General features: G+C 37.2%; 1 pseudogene; it reads left to right on the top strand.

Moving 5' to 3' along the window:
- Nucleotides 1–20,938: 20,938 nt before the first annotated feature.
- On the top strand, nt 20,939–22,611 carry LOC106977697 (neuropilin and tolloid-like protein 2; annotated as a pseudogene).
- Nucleotides 22,612–22,872: the final 261 nt, after the last annotated feature.

Here is a 22,872-nt window from a genome sequence, read left to right as displayed (position 1 = left end):
CAACTGAACCACCCAGGCACCCCAAGAGTGAGCTTCTTGTTTGTCTCTCTCTCTCTCTTTTCTTCCCTTTTTGCTTATTTGTTTTATTTCTTAATTCAACATACGAGTGAAATCATACTGTATTGGTCTTTCTCTGATTGACTTATTTTGCTTAGAATTATACTCTCTAGCTCCTTCCATGTCTTTGCAAATAACAAGATTTTGTTCTTTTTCATGGATGAAAATATTATATATATATATATATATATATATATATATATATATATATACTTCTTTTTTTCCATTCATGTATTGATGGACAGTTTGGCTGCTCCCACAGTTAGCCTATTGTAAAAAATGCTGCCATAAAAATAGGGGTGCATATGCTCTTTGGGTAAATACACAGTGATGTGATTGCTGAATCATAGGTTTTCTATTTTTTATCTTTTTGAGAAACTTCCATACTGTTTTTCCACAATAGCTGCACCAGTTTGCATTCCCAACAGTGCATGAGTGCTCATTTTTCTCCCTACCCTCGCCAACACCTGTTATTTCTTGTGTTGTTGATTTTAGCCATTCTGACTAAAGTAATATATCATTGTAGTTTTGATTTGCATTTCTCTGATGGTAAGTGATGATGAACATCTTTTCATGTGTCTGCTGGCCATCTTCATGCCTTCTTTGGAGAAATGTCTATTTGTGTCTTCTGTCCATTTTTAAATGGATTGTTTTTTTTGTGTTGAGTTGTATCAGTTATTTATAGATTTTGGATACTAACCCTTATTGGATATGCCATTTGCAAATGTCTTCTCCCATTCTGTAGGTTGTCTTCTCCCATTCTGTAAGTTGCCTTTTACTTTCAGTGATTGTTTTATTCACTGTGCAGAAGGTTTTTATTTATTTTGATGTGGTCCCAATAGTATATATTTGCTTTTGTTTCTCTTACCTCAAGACACATATCTAGTAGGAATTTGCTATGGCCAGTGTCAAGGAGGTTACAACCTGTAATCTCCTTTAGAATTTTTATGATTTCAGGTCTCACATTTAGGTCTTTAATTAATTTTGAATTTATTTTTGTATATGGTTTAAAGAAGGGGTATACTTTCATTTTTTTCCATATTGCTGACCAGTTTTCCCACACCATTTGTTGAAGAGGCTGTCTTTTTTCCTATTGGATATTCTTTGTCAAACATTAATTGACCATATAGTTGTGGGTTTATTTCTGGGTTTTCTGTTCTGTTTCCTTGATCTATGTGTCTATTTTTGTGACACTACCATACTGTTTTGAATTACTACAGCTTTGTAATGTAACTTGAAGTCCAGAATTGTGATGCCTCCAGCTTTGCTTTTCTTTTTATTAAAGATTTATTTTATTTTTAGAGAGAGGCAAAGAGAGACAGAGAGACAGAGAGAGAGAGTGGGAGAAAGAGAGAGGAGGAAGAGAGAGAATCTCAAGCAGGCTCCATGAAGCCTGATGCAGGGCTCAATCCCATTATTCTGGGTTCATGACCTGAGCTAAAATCGAGTCAGACACTCAACCAACTGAACCACCTAGGCATCCCAAGTTTTTATTTTCTTTTTCAAGATTTCTTTGGCTATTCAGGATGTTTTGTTGTTCCATACCATTAAACAATTGTGTTTTCAAGGGGGGAGGAGTTAAGATGGTGGAGAAGTAGGGGACATGGGATTTTCCTTGTCCCTCAAACACAGCTGAATTAAGGTTGGATCACTTGGAACCCTCAGGGTATTGATCTGCAGAGTGGCAGAAAGATCTCCATAGTTGGAGGGACACACCTTGGCAGGATAGAAGTACGTGTATGTGAATTGGGGGAGATAAAATGCCATAGGCACGGAGAAGAGGGAACACTTTCTTTGCGGAGACAAAAAAGAGAGAAAGCGGGAAGACTTCAGTTTCTAGTTAGCACAAGAGGAAAACCTCTCCAGACCACGGTCCGAGAAATGAGAATTACGGAGAGTTCCAGTTACTATTTTGCAAACAGCCTTAGGAGCTGAAAATTAGAGGTTCCAAAGGTGTGCAACTTTCTCCAGAGTTAAGCTGGGAAGCTGTCTGTGTGCTTGCTCCTGGGGAGGAGGGAGCCAGCTTCAGGGTGCAGTAGTAGCAACCTCAGGGTCACACTGACAGAGAATAGTCCCCTTCCTCAAGTGCACTGGGAAGAGGGTTTATTGCCTCCCCAAAGACAAATGGCCCTGCAGTCATCAGCCCAAAGCCTTTTATAAGCAGGGCAGAGTGGTACTACACCAGAACAGGGTCTGCGGGGTGGGGAGTCATTTAAGACATATGGTTTTGAATCCCAGCTAAGAGCCTAGAAGGTGTGGGAAAACTGTGGAGCAGGTCAAATTGGCCATTCTTCCTATTCTATGAAGGTTGCCTGAACAGAATGGTTCGAGACATCCAGTGTGGGAAAGATAGTTTGGGAGGGGTCACCATTTTTCTCCTGAACACCAACATGGTGGAACTTCAGAGAGCAACACAGAAGCCCCCAGTGGAGGTGGGACCCAGTTACACCAAACCCTGCCCCTCCTTGCCTGGCAATTGCTTACCTACTGGATAAAGAATGACTGACCCAACACAACTGGCCCCTCCTCCAGACCAGCACAGCCACCGGTCCCAGACACCGACAACTGTTTTTCTGTTTTATTTTGCTTTTGTTAGTCTATTTGGCTCCTCTCTTCTCTTCTCTTTCTTTTTTCTTTCTACCGTCTTATTTGTTTCTTTTGGAATAGGGCTCATAGTTTCAACTTTGTTTTTGTTCAAATATATGTGTGTGTGTGTGTATATATATATATATATATATATATATATATGTATGATCAGGCAGTTTTACTCTATTCTATTTACACCTTTTCAGTTTTAAAAAAATTTTTAATGTTTATTTATTTTTGAGAGACACAGAGAGGCAGAGCATGAGCCAGGGAGGGGCAGAGAGAGAGGGAAACACAGAATCCATAGCAGGCTCCAGGCTTCAAGCAGTCAGCATAGAGCCCAATGTGGGGCTCAAACTCACAAACTATGAGATCACGACGTGAGCGAAGTTTTACGCTTAATGGACAGAGCCACTCACCGCCTCTATTTACACCTTTTCCATCTCTTCTTTTGTATTTTGCATTCACTTTCCCTGGATTTAGCCTTATAGTTGTTTGAATCTCTGCTTGCTGTTCTTTTCCACCATTTAGTTTTTCTCTTTTTATGGGATCAGCAACCCCCCCGCCTCCTTTTTCCTTTTTTCCAGGCCAACTTCAACAAACACATCAAAGCACACTTTATTGAAGGTCCAAACACTCCACAACTACAAGTAAAGAGCAACTTTGCAGAGGACTGACAAGTGAGATAGAGCAGCAAAGCACAGCAACAGAGTGCATGCAACATACAACAAAAACATTTCCTGAAGTGCCATGCCCTGGACAGTGTATGACCCCCCCCTTTTTTTTTAATATGGTAGTTCTCACAAGTGCAGGATACATAACAAGTTATTAAAACAGGCAAAAAAGACAGAAACCTAGCCAAAATGAAAACAAACAAACAAACAAACAAAAGAATTCTCTTTAAGAGAAATTCCAGGAAGAAATGACAGCCAGGTAATTGCTCAAAACATATATAAACAATATATCTGAAAAAGAATTTAGAACAAAAGGATTAATAGATGGGCTTGTAAAAAGCATAGAAGACACCAGAGAATCTATTGATGCAGAGATCAAATACCTGAGATATAGTCGTGATGAATTGATAAATGCTATAAGTGAGATGCAAAATAAACAAGATACACTGACAGCGAAGATGGAAGAAACAGAGGAGAGCACAGGTGAAATAGAAGATAAAATTATGGGCAAAGGTCAAGCGGAAAAAAAGAGGGAAAGGAAATTACTAGGTCATGAGGGAAGAAGTAGAGACCTAAGTGATTCCATGAAATGAAACAATATCTGTATCATAGGAGTTCCAGAAGAAGAAGAGAGAAAGGGGCAGAAGGTTTATTTGAACAAATTATAGCTGACATCTTCCCTAATATGAGGAAGGAAACATGCATCCAAGTCCAAGAGGCACAGAGAACTCTCTTCAGAATCAACAAAATCAGGTCAACGGCATGACATATCATAGTGAAACTAGCAAAATAAATAAAGAGTGAATTTTGAAAGCATGTAAGAGCTGTTTTTTTTGAAAGATTAAACAAAATTGTTAAACCCCTAACCAGACTTCTCAAAAAGAGAAGAGAGAAAACCTAAGTAGATAAAATCACAAGTGAAAAAGGAGAGATCACAACCAACAACAGCACAGAAATGCAAACAATTATTAGCAAATACTATGAAAAATTATATGCCAATAAACTGGACAATTTGGAAGAAATGGACAAATTCCTGGACACTCACACACTACCAAAACTCAAACAGGAAGAAATAGAAAATATGAACAGACCCATAACCAGTAAAGAAATTGAATCAGTTATCAAAAATCTCCCAACAAATAAGAGTCCTGGGCCATATGGCTTCCCAGGGGAACTCTATCAGGTATTTAAAGAAGAGTTAATACCTATTCTGCTCAAACTGTTCCAAAACAGAGAAATGAAAAGAAAGCTTCCAAACTCATTCTATGAAGCCAGCATTACCTTGATTCCAAAACCAGACAAAGACGCCACTAAAAAGGAGAATTTCAGACAAGTATCCCTGATGAACCTGATGCAAAAATTCTCAACAAGATACTAGCAAATTGAGTTCAATAATACATTAAAAGAATTAATCACCACAATCATGTGGGACTCATTCCTGGGCTGCAGACCTGGTTCAATATTCACAAATCAATTAGCGTGAAACATCACATTAATAGAAGAAAAGATATGAACCATAAGACCCTATCAATAGGTGCATAAAAAGCATTGGTAAAATATAACATTCTTTATTAATAAAAACGCTCAATAAAGTCGGGATAGAAGGAACATAGCATCATAAAAGCCATATATGAAAGGCCCACAGACAATATCATCCTCAGTGGGGAAAAACAGACAACTTTCCCTTGAGATAAGGAATACCACACAGATGCCCACTCTCAACACTGTTGTTTAACATAGTATTGAAAGTCTTAGCCTCAGGAATCAAAGAATGACATAAAAGCACTCAAATTGGCAAAGAAGAAGTCAAACATTTACTCTTCACAGATGACATGATACTTTACATGGAAAACCTGAAAGGCTTGACCAAAAAACTGCTAGAGCTGATACATGAATTCAGCAGTCTCAGGATATAAAATCACTGTATGGAATTTGGTTGCATTTCTATATACCAATAATGAAGCAACAGAAAGAAATAACAAATACTCAATCCCATTTACAATTACACCAAAAACTACAAAATACCTAGGAATAAACTCAACCAAAGAGGTAAAAGATCTGTCTGCTGAAAACTATAGAAAGCTTATGAAGCAAATTGAAGAAGACACAAAGAAATGGGAAAACATTCCATGGTCATGGGTTGGAAGAACAAATGTTAAAATGTAGATACTACCCAAACAATCTGCACATTCATTGCAATACCTATCAAAATAACACCAGCATTCTTCTCACAGCCAGAATAAACAATCCTAAAATTTGAATGGAGCCACAAAAGACCCTGAATAGCCAAAGTAATGTTGAAAAAGAAAAACAAAGATGGAAGCATCACAATCCCAGACTTTAACCTGTATTACAAAGCTGTAATCATCAAGACAGTATGGTATTGACACAAAAACAGACGTGACAGTATGGTATTGGCACAAAAACAGACACATAGATCAATGGAATAGAATAGAGAACCCAGAAATGGATCCAAAAATATATGGCCAACTAATCTTTGATCAAGCAGGAAAGGGTATCCAATGGAAAAAAAGACAGTCTATTTAGTAAATGGTGCTGGGAGAACTGGATAGGAACATGCAGAAGAATTAAGCTAGGTTACTTTCTTATACCTTACACAAAAATTAATCCAAATGGATGAAAGACCTAAATGTGAGACAGGAAACCCTCAAAATCCTAGAGTAAAACACAGGCAGCAGCCTCTTTGACCTCAGCTGCAGCAACTTCTAACTTGACATTTCTCCACAAGCAAGGGAAATAAAAGAAAAAATATACTTATTGGCACCTCATCAAGATAAAAAGCTTCTGAACAGTGAAGGCAACAATCAACAAAACTAAAAGGCAACCTAGGGAATGGGAGGACATATTTGCAAATGACATATTGGATAAAGGGTTAGTATCTAAAATCTATAAATAACTTACCAAACTCCCCATCCCCCAAAATAATAATCCACTGAAGAAATGGGCAGAAGACATGAATAGACCCTTTTCCAAAGAATACATCCAGATGGCAGATACATGAAAAGATGCTCAACCTCACTCATCGTCAGGCTAATAGAAACCAAAACCACAATGAAATACTACCTCACACTGGTAAGAATGGCTAAAATGCACAACTCAGGAAACCAAAGGATGTAGAGAAAGGGAAACCCTATTGCACTCTTGGTGGAAATGCAAACGTGCAACACTTGAAAACAGCATGGGGGAAACCTCAAATTAAAAATAGGACTACCCTATGGCCAAGCTATTGCACTATGAGGAATTTATCCAAAGGATACAAAGATGCTTTTTCAAAGGGGCACATGCACCCCAATATTTATAGCAACACTATCAACAATAACCAAATTAAAGAAAGAGCCCAAATGTCCATAAACTGATGAATGGATTAAGAAGATGTGGTTTGTATATATACTCGGTGTTGACAAAGAATGAAATATTTCCATTTGTAACAAAGTGGATGGAACTGGAGGGTATTATGCTAAGTGAAATAAGTCAGTCCGAGAAAGACAGATACATGGTTTCATTCATATGTGGAATTTGAGAAGCTTAAGAGATGAACATAGAAGAAGGGAATAAAAATAAGATAGAAACAGAGAGGGAGGCAAACCATAAGAGACTCTTAAATACAAAGAACAAACTGAGGGTTGACGGGAGTGGGGGGTGGTAAGGTAGGTTAAATGAGTAATGGGCATTAATGAGGACACTCTTTGGGATGAGCATTGGGTGCCATATGTAAGAGATGAATCACTGGGTTCTACTCCTGAAGCCAAGACTACACTGTATGTTAACTAACTTGAGAATAAAAAAAATTGTTTTTTCTAGTTCTGTGAAAAATGCTGATGGTACTTTTGTAGGGATTGCATTAAATGTGTAGATTGCTTTGGATGTTGTAGGGATTTTAAAATATTTTTCTTTCAATCTATGAGCATGGATTGTCTTTACATTTCTTTGTGTCATCTTCCATTTCTTTCATTGGTGTTTTGTTGTTTTCAGAGTACACGTTTATTCCTACGTATTTTATTATTTTGGTGCAACTGTAAATGAGATTGTTTTCTTATCTCCTCTTTCTGCTACTGGATTGTGGGTATGTAGAAATGCAACAGAATTCTGTTAACTTATTTTGTATCCTGAAATATTACTGAATTTTTAAAATCAATTCTATCAGTTTTATTGTGGAGTCTTTTGGGTTTTCTACATAGATTATCATGTCATCTGCAAATAGTGAAAGTTTGATTTGTTCTTTAACAATATGGATTCTTTTTATTTCCTTATTTTTTGTCTGGTTGCTGTGGCTAGGACTATGTTGAATAAAAGTGGTAAGAGTGGACATCCTTGTCTTGTTTGTGACCTTAGGGAAAAAGCTGTTTTTCTCCATTGAGGATTATCTGCAGATTTTTTTTTAAGTTTATTTATGGTCTTTATTATGCGGAGGTATGTTCCCTCTAAACATACTTTGTTAAGGGTCTTTATCATGAATGGATGTTGTACTTATTAAATGTTTTTTTCTCTGTCTTTTGAAATGATCATATGGTTCTTACCATTTCTCTCTTTGACATGACATAGTACATTGATTTGCAAATATTGAACCACACTTTTAACTCAGGAATAAATCCCCAACTTGATAACACCAAAAGTCCCCTTAAAGATAATGACTTTATTTACCTTTCTTATGTCCAGTTTACCAAAGACTTATTTGCCATTCCTTAATGCTGATCTTAAAACCTCTAAGGGGTTCTTAATACGAGCCTGGTGCTGACATAATGTATTTGCTGTGTGCATCATATTCTTGTTAAATCTAGTGGACAGCCTACTTTAATGATTGTTTGCCATTTAAGAAGAAAAACAACACCTCATACCTCATTATTTATGATGGTTCAATTACTGATAGGACATTCAGCCAGTAAATGGCTAACATATATGAGGATGTTTGATTAACCAAAATGTCTTCTACACTGAACTCTGATATCCAGTTTGTTGTTAGCCATATAAAAGATAAGAAAATCTAGGATAGTATCATACTTTTGTTGAGAGTGAATAATGGTAAAAGCTCCCCAAAACAGTGACAGAATTGTGAATTATTGAAAGTAATGGGAATTTAAGAAGCATGTAGATTGCAATGGATCTCTTTGAGTTAACTGAGAACTGATGAAAATGCACACTTGAAGAATAGGCATCACATAGTCTGTTATTTTTGCTTTTGATCTCTTTCTTCACACATAAGTGTCTTGCCAACAAAATTAGTGAAACCATATATTCAGCAATGCCATTATATACCAGTGAATTTCCTTTGACCTTGTGATTGCACAGTGATATTGAAACATGCAAAGAAGTATTGATAACACCAGAATGAAGTATTTACAGTGAAACAATTGCATCTTATATAGCTTCTTATTACATGTCATTTTTCTGGGTATTGGCTTGGATTGCTTGTGACATGGTCATATATCTAAAAGTTGAAACTGAAAGTGCTAATTTTCTCTGTACTTATCTGCACTAGAGAAATTTTTTGGAAAAATTTGCCTCAGTTTTCCAGAATTTCATTATCGCAACTTCTATTTTACCTTTACTCAGGACCTCAAAATACTTTCACTCCCTAAATTTTTGAATTTTGGACCTAGAAAAAAATCTCCTTGAATTGAGAAAACGTTAGTGTAAAAACTCACATTCACTGTTTTTTAAATCAGTCATTATTTAGTTTATAATCATTAAATTACCTCTGGCTTCCTAGGTGGATGCCACTCAGAGTGTAGATTGGGTAGGGCATTATATTAGCCAAGCGCATGTAATAAATGAGTATGTAAATGGAGGATCTTCTAAAATGGTCTTACATTCTCACATTCCTATTTTGCTTTAAAAAACATCTGTGGAGATTCCTCTTTTTTAGATAAGTTTTTGTTTTATAGATTCTTGGATTTCTACATTGGATATGTGCCTAGACTCCATAGGTTGCAGGTGGCTGCTGTTTAAATCACGGATCCTTACATGGGTTTCCTAATCAAATGCTCCTGTATGATATAACTACACAAACATATGGTTCTTCTCATCTCAGTGCCAAAACAATGCTGACTTTAAGATGCTCATATTAGGGAATAAACATTACTTTTCCTTCACAAATTTTATCTTAGGCAAATGCCATTGCCATAAATATTCCTATTCACCTTCACCTTTTTTTTTCATATAATTGTATCCTTGCATGATAATACACTTATTCCACTAAACAAAAGCAGGTAAAAAGCAGCTTTCTGGTAGCATGACTATTTAGATATATCTTTCTAATCCTTACCAGAATAAGATCAAACAAATGTTACACTTCCTGTGTATGTGACTGGATGCCTGCACATGTGTGTGTGTTTCCAGGCTTGAGATGAGTAAAAGTTATTTTACATTAAGTAGGTTTGCTGCAATAAGGAAATATTAAGCATATAGTAACAAAAATGAACCAAGGGTTGTATTTTTCAAGATATAAAACGAGGCAAAATTTCCACTCTTCCCTGAAGTCTCAATAAACTTTGATGAAAAGCCTGTAGAACTGTCCAGGTTTGTTTCTACTATTCTGGGAACTAATTGGTTACTTTAGTTAAAATTGATGCTCAAACTCTATTCTATGTGCTGCACAAATTTAATTGAGTCCTGAATCACACTGAAGCTGCAGTTATGAAATGCAGTGCTCTACTTCCAACAGTGCCTACTGGCTGGTTTCTTTTTTAACTCATTAAATTTTCAACATAAAAATAAATGGTTGTAAGTATGAATTAAGACATTTGCAAAAATGCACTAAACCAGGGATCAGGAACTAATACTCTGATCCTGACTTTGCCACTAACTAGATGAATGATTTAAGGCAAGCCACTTTCTCCTTCACTGGGCCTCATATTATCTTTGGAAAATAAGAGATCCAGACTCTATGTTCCCTTTTATCTCTGGATATCTGTGATCTATTGTTTTAAGACTACCTGTACCAGAAAATAACATTTGTTATAAGTTACCATTCTTCAACTTATTTAGAAAAATATTTTCAATTTAATTACAGGATTATGGCAGGCATTTTGAAACCCACTTTGTCATCTTTGAAACAAATCAGCTTTAAGTATGATATTTATATCTTCTTTAACTTGTAACTATATTGTAGTACAGTAATACATAAGCTGACAGAATTTATTGACAAAAGAGGAGATCTTCATTGCTTGTATTGGTTAATTTCCTTTCCTGTGATGCATTAAGATCCTTCAATAAAGACCATCCATTTTTTTCTCTACACATCAGGAGAGAAGGTTAGAATATGTTTCAGACAGTGCTTGTGTTCAATGAGTCAAAATCAGAGGAATCTATAAAAAATCGAAGGGAACTTTCAGAAAAAGGAAATTCCTATTCTAAACGAAGGGAGCTGTGGTGACACACCAGTTATTCAATGCAAAATGGCAAAGGATTCTTTTTTCTTTCTTACTGTTGTTTCCAGATTCCTTCAGGTAGAGTGTTTCATAAAGATACAGTTTATTCAAGCTGACATTGGGAGAACATAAAGTTAAGGCATTTGGGTGAAAAAGTAATACAAGAGGAAGAAATTCAATTTATGTTGCTGAGTTTTATAGGTTCATTCATTCATTCACTTATTCATCAAATATATCGAGTACATTTAAGAGCAAGCAACATGCTTTGACTTATATCTGGTTTATATCAAACACTAGGTGTGTTTCCCCTTTTTAAAAGTTCTGAGATGTATCAAAGTGTTAGAAAAACATGATAACTAAATACAAATTTTTTGTGCTCACCCCTAAACTTTACTATTATTCAGTATTTGATTCAGAATTAAAAAAAAGAATATTAGAGATATTTTTCCTATTCCAGCTGCCTTCACTTGTTTCCTTGAGGTGATGGACAATCTTCATTTGATATATATTCATACATATGCATATATGTGCCAATTATATAACTGTGCCAATTATATAATTTATTTGCATGTTTTTAAATTGTATATGAATTTTATATAAACAGTATCATTCTAATTACTATCACACTGCAGCCTTTTTTTTTTCTCGAACTTATGTTTTCGAGCTTAAAGTCATATTGATACAAGTAGCTCTAGTTTTTCATTTTAATTGCTATGTACTCTTCCATTGCTTGAGTGTTTTCCAGTTTGTTTTCTTGTTGGTGCACTTTTAGTTTCTTTTGATTATTTTAGGTGTTACTAGTAGTACTACAAGAAAAAGAAAATACTCTAAGGATACTGTATAAATGTGTGAAAGTTTCTCTAGTTCTAAAGATATTTCTATGCCCTGTGTTGTTGGATTAAAAGGTAGATCTATCACCAAATCTACTAGATATCACCAAATTATTGTCTAACAATGTACATGAAATTGTTTACATTCCCATTAGTAGTGTATGAGTATTCCCATGGTTACACAATTTTACCAAGTGGTGGCTTAGGGTTTTCTTTATTTCTCTGTTCTCTGAACACTTAACATAAATTAGATTCTTATTTTCTTGATGTTTGATACAAATCACCTGTTAAAATCACCAGAGGCTAGTACCAATTTTCAGTAGAAATTATTGTCACTGATTTAATTTGTTTAATGATTATTGATATAGTCAGGCTTTCTATTTTTTATCAGCAAATACTTTTGGTAATTTATATTTTTTAGGAAATTATTCATTTCATTGAGGGTTTCAAATGTATTGCTATAGTATCATTTATACTATTTTATGATTGTTTATCTCTATTTTCTCTGTAGTTGTATGACTTTTGTCTTTCTTGATTAGTTTTGCTAAGCTCTTTTACCAATTTTGTTTTTTTTTAAAGAACCATATTTTGGTTTTTTAAATTCCCTATATTGTTTGTTTCTATTCCATTACTTCCTTCTGTTAACTTTTTATCTTTCTTCAATTTTCTATTGGTTTATTCTGTGATTTTTATAGCTTATTTATTACATCTTTCATGATTTTAATAAGTGCATATATGGCTATAAATTTGTTCCAAATGCCACTTAAGCCTTATCCCACAAGTTTCGCCAAGTAGTACAATTTGGTCAGTTTCATAGTTTGTATTTCTCACTGTCCTTTATACCAAGTAGAACAATTTTAGTCTCATTTTTACTTCATGGCCTGATTCCTGGAAACCAATGCTTGTTTTCAGGTTATAGCGTTTAAGCCCTGACCTCAGCTTTGATAACTTCACTGCATTTTAGTTCTGTTTCTGGTGAATGGGTATGTTGGTATCCTTTATGATCCTGGCTATATCCTTTTTATTTTTTTAATATATATTTTTTTCTGTCAAAGCTCTATTTACATGAATTTACTACACCATCTTCACTGGAGGCCCCTTTTGCCCTCTCTAACTGTATAGATTACTTTCATATCACAGACTTTATTAGGATGAGCATTTAGAAAACAAGGAGCAGTCAGTGATTAAAATCAAGACCATACAGCATGCTGATTAAAAGGAAGGAGGGTACTGAATCAATTATGTGGATAATTGGTTTAAGCATGAAAAGATATAGGAAATGAAAGAGAAAATATCATTTACATTGTAAATACAGTTAGGAAGTCTGTGTCCCTATTTCCTAAAGGAAGTTAACATAAAATCAAAGATCGAGGTAATACTCCTCATCTCTGCACTGATTCTTAACAGCTCCTTAGCAGAAATAGCCTGAAGAAGGACAGTTTTAATCTACATACAGGGACATACCTGTGCAACTGCAATTGAAAAGAAGATATAATTGATGTATGATTGAAACAGATTTCAATTATTCCCAGGTGTTTTAATTTTTCCCCTTTGTAAAGTAGGGGATTTTTCTACTTTAGAGTGCTCTTCCCTTTGAAGTGGCCTGCTCTGTAGATCTCTTTGGATAGTATTTTTATTCTAATAATATTAAGTCTTATGAACATGGGTTGTCTTTCTTTTTATTTTGGTCTACTTTAATTTCTTTCAGCAATGTTTTGTAGATTTTAGTGTAGAATTCTTTCACCTTCTTGATTAAATTTAGTCCTAAATATATCTTTCTTCTTGATTGTATTATAAATTAAATTTTTAAAAATTTCCTTTTCAAATTTTTCCACCTCTAGTATCAGAAATGCAACCAATATTTGTTTTGACTTTGTATTTTGCAACTTTGCTGAACTTATTAATTCTAACAGCATTTGTGTGTGTGTGTGTGTGTGTGTGTGTGTGTGTGTAATCTTAATGATTTTCTATAGTTAAAATCATGTCAGGGAGCCTGGGTGGCTCAGTCAGTTAAGGATCCAGTTTTTCAGCTCAGGTCATGATCCCATGGTTTGTAAGATTGCACCCCACATCCAGCTCTGCACTAAGAATGAGGAGACTTCTTGGGATTCTCTCTCCCTCTCTCTCTGCCACTCTCCCAGACAAATAAACAAAATAACCAAAAAATCTATTAAAAAATCATGTTATCTGCAGATACAATCTTACTTGTTCCTTTCCAATTTGAATGTCTTTTATTTCTTTTACTGCCTAATTTCTATATCTGGGACCTTCATTACTAAGTTGAATAGAAGATCTTTCCATCTTTCATCTTTGAGTTTTATGATAACTGTGAGTTTTTCATATTTGGCCTTTCTCATGTTGAGGAAGTTATATTCCTAATTTATTTAGCACTTTTATCATAAATGAGTGTTATAATATGTCAAACGTTTTTTTTTTGTTTCTGAATCAACTGAGATAATAGTGATTCTTTTCCTTAATTCTCTTAATGTGGTATACTAAAATGTTTTATTTATTTGTTTTTATTTTTTTTTATTTCTTTTTTTTTAATATATGAAATTTATTCTCAAATTGGTTTCCATTCAACACCCAGTGCTCATCCCAAAAGGTGCCCTCCTCAATACCCATCACCCACCCTGCCCTCCCTCCCAACCCCCATCAACCCTCAGTTTGTTCTCAGTTTTTAACAGTCTCTTATACTTTGGCTCTCTCCCACTCTAACCTCTTTTTTTCTTCCTTCCCCTCCCCCATGGGTTTCTGTTCAGTTTCTCAGGATCCACATAAGAGTGAAACCATATGGTATCTGTCTTTCTCTGTATGACTTATTTCACTTAGTATCACACTCTCCAGTTCCATCCACGTTGCTACAAAGGCCATATTTCATTTTTTCTCATTACTACGTAGGATTCCATTGTGTATATGAACCACAATTTCTTTATCCATTCATCAGTTGATGGACATTTAGGCTCTTTCCATAATTTGGCTATTGTTGAGAGTGCTGCTATAAACATTGGGGTACAAGGGCCCCTATGCATCAGTACTCCTGTATCCCTTGGGTAAATTCCTAGCAGTGCTACTGCTGGGTCATAGGGTAGGTCTCTTTTTAATTTTCTGAGGAACCTCCACACTGCTTTCCAGAGCGGCTGCACCAATTTGCATTCCCACCAAACAGTGCAAGAGGGTTCCCGTTTCTCCACATCCTCTTCAGTAACTATAGTCTCCTGATTTGTTCATTTTGGCCACTCTGACTGGCGTGAGGTGACATCTGAGTGTGGTTTTGATTTGCATTTCCCTGATAAGGAGCGACGTTGAACATCTTTTCATGTGCCTGTTGGCCATCCGGATGTCTTCTTTAGAGAAGTGTCTATTCATGGTTTCTGCCCATTTCTTCACTGGGTTATTTGTTTTTCGGGTGTGGAGTTTGGTGAGTTCTTTATAGATTTTGGATACTAGCCCTTTGTCCGATATGTCACTTGCAAATATCTTTTCCCATTCCGTTGGTTGTCTTTTAGTTTTGTTGGTTGTTTCCTTTGCAGTGCAGAAGCTTTTTATCTTCATAAGGTCCCAGTAATTCATTTTTGCTTTTAATTCCCTTGCATTTGGGGATGTGTCAAGTAAGAGATTGCTACGGCTGAGGTCAGAGAGGTCTTTTCCTGCTTTCTTCTCTAAGGTTTTGATGGTTTCCTGTCTCACATTCAGGTCCTTTATCCATTTTGAGTTTATTTTTGTGAATGGTGTGAGAAAGTGGTCTAGTTTCAACCTTCTGCATGTTGCTGTCCAGTTCTCCCAGCACCATTTGTTAAAGAGGCTGTCTTTTTTCCATTGGATGTTCTTTCCTGCTTTGTCAAAGATGAGTTGGCCATAAGTGTGTGGGTCTAGTTCTGGGGTTTCTATTCTATTCCGTTGGTCTATGTGTCTCTTTTTGTGCCAATACCATGCTGTCTTGATGATGACAGCTTTGTGGTAGAGGCTAAAGTCTGGGATTGTGATGCCTCCTGCTTTGGTCTTCTTCAAAATTCCTTTGGCTATTCGGGGACTTTTGTGGTTCCATACAAATTTTAGGATTGCTTGTTCTAGTTTCGAGAAGGATGCTGGTGCAATTTTGATTGGGATTGCATTGAATGTGTAGATAGCTTTGGGTAGTATTGACATTTTGACAATATTTATTCTTCTAATCCATGATCAGGGAATGTCTTTCCATTTCTTTAAATCTTCTTCAATTACCTTCATAAGTTTTCTATAGTTTTCAGCATACAGATCTTGTACATCTTTGGTTAGATTTATTCCTAGGTATTTTATGCTTCTTGGTGCAATTGTGAATGGGATCAGTTTCTTTATTTGTCTTTCTGTTGCTTCATTGTTAGTGTATAAGAATGCAACTGATTTCTGTACATTGATTTTGTATCCTGCAACTTTGCTGAATTCATGTATCAGTTCTAGCAGACTTTTGGTGGAGTCTATCGGATTTTCCATGTATAATATCATGTCATCTGCAAAAAGCGAAAGCTTGACTTCATCTTTGCCAATTTTGATGCCTTTGATTTCCTTTTGTTGTCTGATTGCTGATGCTAGCACTTCCAGCACTATGTTAAACAACAGCGGTGAGAGTGGGCTTCCCTGTCGTGTTCCTGATCTCATGGAAAAAGCTCTCAGTTTTTCCCCATTGAGGATGATGTTAGCTGTGGGCTTTTCATAAATGGCTTTGATGATGTGTAAGTTTGTTCCTTCTATCCCAACTTTCTCAAGGGTTTTTATTAAGAAAGGGTGCTGGATTTTGTCAAAGGCCTTTTCTGCATCGACTGACAGGATCATATGGTTCTTTGTTTTTTTGTTAATGTGATGTATCACATTGATTGATTTGCGAATGTTGAACCAGCCCTGCATCCCAGGAATGAATCCCACTTGGTCATGGTGAATCATTCTTTTTATATGCCGTTGAATTCAATTTGCTAGTATCTTATTGAGAATTTTTGCATCCATATTCATCAGGGATATTGGCCTGTAGTTCTCTTTTTTTACTGGGTCTCTGTCTGGTTTAGGAATCAAAGTAATACTGGCTTCATAGAATGAGTCTGGAAGTTTTCCTTCCCCTTCTATTTCTTGGAATAGCTTGAGAAGGATAGGTATTATCTCTGCTTTAAACGTCTGGTAGAACTCCCCTGGGAAGCCATCTGGTCCTTGACTCTTATTTGTTGGGAGATTTTTGATAACCGATTCAATTTCTTCGCTGGTTATGGGTCTGTTCAAGCTTTCTATTTCCTCCTGATTGAGTTTTGGAAGCGTGTGGGTGTTTAGGAATTTGTCCATTTCTTCCAGGTTGTCCAATTTGTTGGCACATAATTTTTCATAGTATTCCCGGATAATTGTTTGTATCTCTGAGGGATTGGTTGTAATAATTCCATTTTCATTCATGATTTTTTCTATTTGGGTCATCTCCCTTTTCTTTTTGAGAAGCCTGGCTAGAGGTTTGTCAATGTTGTTTATTTTTTCAAAAAACCAACTCTTGGTTTCGGTGATCTGGTCTACATTTTTTTTAGATTCTATATTGTTTATTTCTGCTCTGATCTTTATTATTTCCCTTCTTCTGCTGGGTTTAGGCTGCCTGTGCTGTTCCGCTTCTATTTCCTTTAGGTGTGCTGTTAGATTTTGTATTTGGGATTTTTCTTGTTTCTTGAGATAGGCCTGGATTGCAATGTATTTTCCTCTCAGGACTGCCTTCGCTGCATCCCAAAGCCTTTGGATTGTTGTCTTCATTTTCGTTCGTTTCCATATATTTTTTAATTTCTTCTCTAATTGCCTGGTTTACCCACTCATTCCTTAGTAGGGTGTTCTTTAACCTCCATGCTTTTGGAGGTTTTCCAGACTTTTTCCTGTGGTCGATTTCAAGCTTCATAGTATTGTGGTCTGAAAGTATGCATGGTATAATTTCAATTCTTGTAAACATATGAAGGGCTGTTTTGTGACCCAGCATATGATCTATCTTGGAGAATGTTCCATGTGCACTCGAGAAGAAAGTATATTCTGTCGCTTTGGGATGCAGAGTTCTAAATATATCTGTCAAGTCCATCTGATCCAATGTCTCATTCAGGGCCCTTGTTTCTTTATTGACCATGTGTCTAGATGATCAATCCATTTCTGTAAGTGGGGTGTTAAAGTCCCCTGTAATTACCACATTCTTATCAATAAGGTTGCTTATGTTTATGAGTAATTGTTTTATATATTTGGGGGCTCCGGTATTCGGCGCATAGGCATTTATAATTGTTAGCTCTTCCTGATGGATAGACCCTGTAATTATTATATAATGCCCTTCTTCATCTCTTGTTACAGCCTTTAATTTAAAGTCTAGTTTGTCTGATATAAGTATGGCTACTCCAGCTTTCTTTTGGCTTCCAGTAGCATGATAAATAGTTCTCCATCCCCTCACTCTCAATCTAAAGGTGTCCTCAGATCTAAAATGAGTCTCTTGTAGACAGCAAATAGATGGGTCTTGTTTTTTTATCCATTCTGATACCCTATGTCTTTTGGTTGCCGCATTTAATCCATTTACATTCAATGTTATTATAGAAAGATATGGGTTTAGAGTCATTGTGATGTCTGTATGTTTTATGCTTGTAGTGATGTCTCTGGTACTTTATCTCACAGGATCCCCCTTAGGATGTCTTGTAGGGCTGGTTTAGTGGTGACAAATTCCTTCAGTTTTTGTTTGTTTGGGAAGACCTTTATCTCTCCTTCTATTCTAAATGACAGACTTGCTGGATAAAGGATTCTCGGCTGCATATTTTTTTCTGTTTAGCACACTGAAGATCTCGTGCCAATTCTTTCTGGCCTGCCAAGTTTCAAAAGAGAGATCAGTCATGAGTCTTATATGTCTCCCTTTATATGTGAGGGCACATTTATCCCTTGCTGCTTTCAGAATTTTCTCTTTATCCTTGTATTTTGCCCGTTTGACTATGATATGTTGTGCAGAAGATCGATTCAAGTTACGTCTGAAGGGAGTCCTCTGTGCCTCTTGGATTTCAATGCCTTTTTCCTTCCCCAGTTCAGGGAAGTTCTCAGCTATAATTTCTTCAAGTACCCCTTCAGCACCTTTCCCTCTCTCTTCCTCCTCTGGGATACCAATTATGCGTATATTATTTCTTTTTAGTGTATCACTTAGTTCTCTAATTTTCCCCTCATACTCCTGGATTTTTTTATGTCTCTTTCTCTCAGCTTCCTCTTTTTCCATAACTTTATCTTCTAGTTCACCTATTCTCTCCTCTGCCTCTTCAGTCCGAGCTGTCATCGTTTCCATTTTGTTTTGCATTTCGTTTAAAGCGCTTTTCAGCTCCTCCTGACTGTTCCTTAGTCCCTTGATCTCTGTAGCAAGAGATTCTCTGCTGTCCTCTATACTGTTTTCAAGCCCAGCGATTAATTTTATGACTATTATTCTAAATTCACTTTCTGTTATATTATTTAAATCCTTTTTGATCAGTTCATTAGCTGTTGTTATTTCCTGGAGATTCTTCTGAGGGGAATTCTTCTGCTTGGTCATTTTGGATTGTTCCTGGAGTGGTGAGGACCTGCAGGGCACTTCCCTTGTGCTGTGGTGTATAACTGGAGTTGGTGGGCGGGGCCGCAGTCGGACCTGATGTCTGCCCCCAGCCCACTGCTGGGGCCACAGTCAGACTGGTGTGTGCCTTCTCTTCCCCTCTCCTAGGGGCGGGATTCACTGTGGGGTGGTGTGGCCTGTCTGGGCTACTTGCACACTGCCAGGCTTGTGATGCTGGGGATCTGGTGTATTACCTGGGGTGGGTAGGCAAGGTGCACGGGGGCAGGAACGGCAGGCTTAGCTCGCTTCTCCTTAGGTGATCCACTTCAGGAGGGGCCCTGTGGCAGCGGGAGGGAGTCAGATCCACTGCCGGAGTTTTGGCTCCGCAGAAGCACAGAGTTGGGTGTTTGCGCAGAGCTAGCAAGTTCCCTGGTAGGAACTGTTTCCCTTTGGGATTTTGGCTGGGGGATGGGCGGGGGAGATGGCGCTGGGGAGCGCCTTTGTTCCCCACCAAACTGAGCTCTGTCGTCCAGGGGCTCAGCAGCTCTCCCTCCCTTTGTCCTCCAGCCTTTCTGCTTTCTGAGCAGAGCTGTTAACTTATGACCTCCCAGAGGCTAAGTCGCGCTTGCTGTGGAAACACAGTCCGTCAGGCCCCTCCGCTTTTGCCAGCCAGACTTGGGGGCTCTGCTTGGCCGGCAAGCCGCCCATCCGCCCCGGCTCCCTCCCGCCAGTCTGTGGAGTGCGCACCGCCTCGCCGTCCTTCCTACCCTCTTCCGTGGGCCTTTCGTCTGTGCTTGGCTCCGGAGACTCCATTCTGCTAATCTTCTGGCGGTTTTCTGGGTTATTTAGGCAGGTGTAGGTGGAATCTAAGTGATCAGCAGGACGTGGGGTGAGCCCAGTGTCCTCCTACGCAGCCTATTAAAATGTTTTATATTTGTGTGTTGAATCATCCTTGCCTTTCAGGAATAATTATCACTTAGTCATAATATATAATCCTTTTAATATGCTACTGAATACTTTTGCCAATATTCATTTGAGAAGTTTTGCGTTAATATTCATATGGGATATAGGTCTGTGGTTTTCTTTTCTTGAACTGTCTATGTCTGATTTTGGTATCAGGATAATACTGGCCTGACACTGATTTAGAAAATCTCTCTTCAATTTTTCAGAAGAGTTTGAAAAAAAAATGGTGTTCATTTATTTCTGAAAGTTCATGGAATTCACCAGTGAAGCTATCAGGTCCTAACATTTACTGTGCTGGAGGTTTTTGATTACATATTCAATCTCCTTGTACAATATAGGTCTATTCAGAGTTTCTACTTGAGTCACATTTGGTAGTTGGTGTGTTTTTAGGAATTTATCCATTTCCTCTAGGTTATCTATTTTTTTTTTTTTTTGGTGTAGAATTGCTCATGCTATTGTCTTTTAGTCCTTTTATTTTAACAAAATTGTTAGTATTGTTCTCACATTAATATCTGACTTTAGTAATTTTAATTAACTTTCTTTTCCCTTAGTAAAACTAGCTAAAGTTTTGTCAGTTTCACTATTGATTTATTGTTTCATTCCATTGTGATGAGAAAAGAAACTCAGAGCCTGGGCTCCCAATTCCTGCCACTTCATGGGAGAGAGTACAGAGGAGCATGAGGTGCCACCTGTAGTGGTTGAGGGGGCTTGAGCATTGTGAGAGCTCATGAGTTGGTGGGACTTCAGCATGGTGGGCTGCAGGACCTGAGCCCTGCCTCATGGGGAGGCAGCCTGGTGGCCAATAATGGGAACAGAGTGGGACTGCCACCACACCATGCTGTGAGTGCTGAACCACCACCCCTTCTTCCTTACTGTTGCTTCAGCCCTCCACAAAGTGCCAGGCCACTTGGAAACATGGCTTTGGAAGAGCTCTGCGTGGTTCTCACAGTGTTGTTAATAACAATACTTGTAGTGGAAGGGATTGGAGTGGAAGGAACCAAGAAGGTTTCCTCAAATGTCGGGTGATCCTTGAGTGTCCACTCATTTATGAGAAGAGCACTAAAATCTGATAATTAGCTATATGCAAGTATAGAAAGGGTAAGTTTTATGTGGCCCTCACTGATGGACAAAATGTTGGAATTAAGCATGTTCCTGCAACCCAGTGTACTATTTGGGTTCCAATCAGCAATGGAGGTCATTTTACTTCATCAAATTATCCTGAATCTTATCCACAAAACAAGGATTGTACCTACATTTTGGAAGTTGCTCCATGTCAAAGAATAGAGTTGGCTTTTGATGAACATTATATAGAACTATTGTTTGGATGTCAGTTTGACCACTTGAAAGTTCGAGACGGGCCATTTTGTTTCTCTCCCCTTACAGTTTGTTACTGTGGTGTGAAAAGCGCTCCACTAATTAGATCAACAGAGATATTTGTGTGGATTAAATTTAATTCTTATGAGGAACTTGAAGGATTGGGATTTCAAGCAAAATATTTATTTATTCCAGGTCCAGACTTTACTTACCTAGGAGGTATTTTAAATTCCATCCCATATTGCCAGTTTTAGCTCTTGGGAGCTGATAGAATGTATGTTCCAGTCAGGTAGAAAAGAAGAAAAAACAAAGCCTGGCCAAGTAGTTGATTGCATAAGGACAATTAAGGCTACTCCAAAAGCCAAGATTTATTTGAGATTTCTAGATTACACCTAAATTAATGCAATAGAAAATTTGTTGCAGTTTATCATGGAAGCAGTTCTATTAAAAATCTGAAGGATAAGTTTTGCAGCACTGTGGCCAATGATATAATGCTGAAAATAGGAGTTGGAGTGATCCGAATGTGGGAGAACTAAGGTGGTCAACTAAGCAGGTTCAGTATGCTCTTTACTTCTTTGTGAAACCTGGTTGTACAGTTAGCTCTTTCTTTTCCCAAAGCAACATGTTCACCAATAATTCCTTAATCTGTAATGGTGTTCAGAATTGTGCATGCCCTTGGATGAAAATTATTGTAAAGAAAGAAACAAGCAGGACTATTTTAACAAATCACTAAAACTCATGGAACAATTATTGGCATTACAGCAAGGTTTGTCTTCCTCCTTGTCATTATTTCAATTTTAGTACAAGTGAAACATCTTCAAAAAGGCCATTGTTTTCAAAACTGCTTTTAATAAAACTGGATTTCAGGAAGTGTTTGATCCTCCTCATTATGAACCATTTTCACTAAAGGCAAAGAAATTTCTGCAGACCTAGCCAACTTGTCAGAAGAACTGGACAAGTACCAGAAGATGCAGTGCTCTTCCACTGCCTCTCGGTGCATTTATGACCATCACTGAGGATTTCAAGCACCCAATATCAAACAAACAAGACCAACCTGAATTCCATCGAACTGCCTTTCATTAATGATTTTGCACAACCACAGGCAATGAAAACATTTAATAGCACCTTCAAAAAAGAGTAGATACACTTTCAAACAGGCAGGTGAGTGACCTGAACAAGCCCTAAAAGACAGAGTAATGGAAGAGATTCCTTGTGAAATTTACTTTAATGGGCAAGAAGATTCTGGAAAGGCATCCATATCAATGGATTTTTAATCTTCTACTAAAAGGGATATTAAATTATTGCATATGTTTGTATGTAGTCTACAGAGCACCATACTGCTCAGCAGCCAACCCTTTTCTCCAATCAAAACTAGAATGACCATCATTTCCCATTAACGTACTGTAATGGTGAAGTTTCTATTATCTCAGGCAGTCTATAAGTTAAACTAACCAAGGAACTTACTCCATTCAGTGAAAAAAATAATAATAATTTATTGCTTGGTGTCACATAAACTATGTCCCAGTTAAATAGCA

The sequence above is a fragment of the Acinonyx jubatus genome, chromosome X (genome assembly GCF_027475565.1).
Source record: "Acinonyx jubatus isolate Ajub_Pintada_27869175 chromosome X, VMU_Ajub_asm_v1.0, whole genome shotgun sequence".
Classification (NCBI taxonomy): Eukaryota; Metazoa; Chordata; class Mammalia; order Carnivora; family Felidae; genus Acinonyx; species Acinonyx jubatus.
This window is presented reverse-complemented; position numbering and strand designations above follow the sequence as displayed.